This window comes from Mastomys coucha, unplaced genomic scaffold, assembly GCF_008632895.1.
Source record: "Mastomys coucha isolate ucsf_1 unplaced genomic scaffold, UCSF_Mcou_1 pScaffold8, whole genome shotgun sequence".
In the NCBI taxonomy this organism is placed as follows: Eukaryota; Metazoa; Chordata; class Mammalia; order Rodentia; family Muridae; genus Mastomys; species Mastomys coucha.
Genome location: NW_022196914.1, coordinates 43,932,035 through 43,935,936, shown reverse-complemented (window position 1 = coordinate 43,935,936; position 3,902 = coordinate 43,932,035).

Here is a 3,902-nt window from a genome sequence, read left to right as displayed (position 1 = left end):
TGGGCTGTGTCATTCTTCACTTGCAGTCAAGAATCAGAGAAAGATAAAAGCTAAGGCTCATGTGTCTCCCACCTTTATATTCAGTCTGAAGCTTCAGCAACGGGGAGAAACTCTCCATATGTTTTACTGCTACAGGTCATTCAGAAGGATATTAATTGTAGTAAATGACTGGCTTTATGCCATATTCACCTATGCCCTGGAGCTTTGGAGAACCCTTGCTGTTTTTCCATAAACTAGAGCAGCTGACTGAATCTATGCCTGTTCATAACTTTATCTCACTACATCTTTAGCTAATAGACCTGTCCCCAGGGCTTAGGATGATCATTGCACTCAGTGAATGCTCAGGAAATCTTTGAAAAATCAGCATGGATATTATGTCCAGCTAAATGGATACTTACATAAGTCATTAAATGCTACAACAGATAATAAGAACTTTTTCAAGTTTTGCAATACTGAATGTAAACTAAAACCAAAAGGCTACATACAGTCTCTCACTTACTACCTGGGAACCGTATATAAGTCAGTGGATATCTTTATCTTTTTGAGCTCAGTGTTTCTGTAAAAAAGAATTCAGAGTTACCACTCTATCTCTTTCATATGGGCATGGTGATGTTTAAAGGTTCATACTTGGATAGGCATGGTAATGCTCAACCCTAATTCCAGCATTCCAGGTGCTGGGACATGAATGAATTCGAAGTTAGCATGGACTACTTAGAAAAGCTCTGTCTCAAAAGTAAAGAGAAGCAAAGCCAGGCAGTGTTTTATTGTAACAGTACTGGGAAAATAGTAAATAACCAACAGGTACTAAATATACTGCAATTGGGTTTGAATTCTATGTGCACAAAACAAAAGGTGAAAGCTTTTTCCCAAAGTCATATCAGATGCAAAGATATTTAACTGAAGTACACTTTGCTAGCTATTTACTCAACAGAAATGAAGTGTCTCTCTGTAAGCTCTCCCATTGAACGGAATTGTGCTAGATGATGAGGAGAACCAAGGAGAGTCTATTCATTTAAAAAGGAAATTGACAAGTAATCAACTACTGTTTAAGGAAAAGAAAAGTCCATGAATGAAAAAACAATCTGGAACAAAGTTTTGATTTGACAAGGTCATTGGGTCAAGACATCAAGACAAGGATATCTGAGGGAATAAGATGAAATGTGGCCCCTTCATCAAGGACAGATTGCCTAGAAAGGTAAAGGCCCAATGCTCAGAAGAAGTTTTTCATCATAGTGATTCGTAGAAACCAGAGAGCCAGTGTCAGTAACAAGCAGAATGTACAGGGTTATGCTGTTTGAGGCTTGAAGATGATTCTCAATTTCAAGATAGAAAAAGTGCTTAAATGAATAATAAACAGGGCTTATCATGGACACATAAAGTTAAAGTCTAGGGGTGGTATAATTATTAGAAGAAAGATAGATCACAAGCCTGAAAAAGTAGAAGGTATTCTTGCTTTAAATCAAGCCAATTTCTGGTTAAACTGAAATAAGACAATATAGAGCATTAGGGAAAGAACACTTTATCAAGTCTTTATAGTCACAATTTTATTTTTCTCTTTAGCTAATAGTATAAGTAATTAATTTTCAATCTTATGATATGAAATTGACAGTGCCCCTATGCATTCTGCTTTGACACTACTGGCTCAGGAAGTTAGGCTAACTGTAGAACAAAGAAACTTAGCAGCAGCTGACAAGCACACTGTATAGGAGAAATAAAAGCAAAAGAAGATGAAGACAAAGATGAAAATGAGAGGAGGAAAAAGAGGAGCAGGAGGAGGAGAAGAAAAAGAAAAAGAAGTAGTAGTAGTAGTAGAGGTAGAAGAAGAGGATCAGCAGCAGCAGCAGAAGACCAATGTGGACCACAGAAAAGAAAACTAAACTGAAATAAACAACGAATGAATGAATGACATTCTTCAGACTCAAGAAAGATTAATTACTTGATTCAGTAATGTTAATAGAGATTAGACCTGCATGGTAGTTTGAATAACTTTGGCTTCCACATATTCATGTGTTTGAATAGTTGGCCATAAGGATTGGTACTATTAGAAAATGTGACCTTATTGGATGAGGTGTAGCATTGTTTGAGGAAGTGTGTCACTGTGGAGGTAGACTTTGAGGCCTTCTATGCTCAGGTTTTGCCCAACATGGAAGGTAGTCTCCTTCTGGCTGCCTTTGGATCAAGATGTAGAACTCTTGGCTCCTCCAATATTATGTCTGCCTGTATGCTGGCTGCCATGCTTCTTGCCATGAAGATAATAGACTGAACCTGTAAAATGGTAAACTAATCAAAATTAAATGTTTTATCATTGTAAGAGTTGCCTTGGTCATGGTGTCTCTTCACAGCAATACAACCCTCACTAAAACAACCTAGAAAAGGTACAGAAAACAACTCACCTCCTTTCCCCAACTCCAGAGAAGTGACCTAAAAGGTTAAAAAGAGTCTACACACTAGAGTAAGGTTTCTGAAACTCCTTTTGTAAGGCAATAAAGCAGTGGTTTTCAGCCTTCCTAATGCTGCAAGTCTTTAATACAGTTCATGTTGTGGTGAACTCAACTATAAAATTATTTCACTGCTATTTCATAACTGTATTTTTTCATTATTATGAATTGTAATGTATTTTTATGAATTATAATGTTATAAAATGTAATGTAGGATGCCTGATAGATGACCTCCAAAGGGGTTGTTACCCACAGGTTGAGAACTTCTGCTTAAAGTGATGTTAAAAATAAAACTGACTCTAAAACCTACCTGAAGCAAACTTCTGGAAGGGGGAGATCAGAAGCAAACACCAAAAGGAAGAGAAATACCGCTTAAGTCAATAAACACAAACCAACTGCTAAGTGCATACCCCTATAAGCTAACAGGCTTCTGCTGAGTAATTGGCACAGGAGAGATTCTGATCTTACAGTAGTAGCACAGCCTTGAAGACAGTGCCTCAGTGAACACACATGGTATGCACTCACTGACAAGTGGATATTAGCCCCAAAACTCTGAATACCCAAGATACAATTCACAGACCACACGAAGCTAAAGAAGAAGGAAGATCAAAGTGCAGGTACTTCCATCCTTCTTAGAAAGGGGAACAAAATACTCACAGGAGCAAATACAGAGACAAAGTGCAGAGCAGCCACTGAAGGAAAGGCCATTCAGAGACTGTCACACCTGGGGAGTCATCCCAGATACAGTCACCAAACTCAGACACTATTATGGATGCTAAGAAATGCTTGCTGAAAGGAGCCTGATATAGCTGTCTCCTGAGAGGCCCTGCCAGAGCCTTACAAATACAGAGTTGGATACTCTCAGCCAACCATTGCACTCAGTTCAGGGTCCCCACTCTGAGTCCCCTGCATTGAATGGAGGAGTTAAAGAGGGGACTGAAGGAACTGAAGGAGTTTGCAACCCTATTGGAAGAACAACAATATCAACTAAGCAGACCCCCCGCCCCCAGAGCTCCAAGGGACTAAGCCACCAACCAAGGAGTACACATGGCTCCAGCTGCATATGTAGCAGAGGATGGTCTTGTCAGGCATCAATGGGAGGAGAGGTCCTTGGTCCTATGAAGGCTCAATAAATGCCCCAGTGTAGGGGAATTGAAGGCAGGGAGGTGGGAGTGGGTGGGTGGGTGGAGGAACACCCTCATAGAAGCAAGGGAAGGAGGGATGGTGTAGTGGGTTTCATGGTGGGGGGAGCAGGTAAGGAGATAATACTTGAAATGTAAATAAATTTTAAAAAAGAATGAATGAATGAAAGAAAGAAGGAAGAAAAGGAAAGAAAAGAAGGAAGAAAGGAAGGAAGAAAACAAAAGGAAAGGGAAGGGAAGGGAAGGGAAAGGAAGGGAAGGGAAGGGAAGGGAAGGGAAAGAAAAAGGGAAGGGAAGGGAAGGGAAGGGAAAGGAAGGGAAG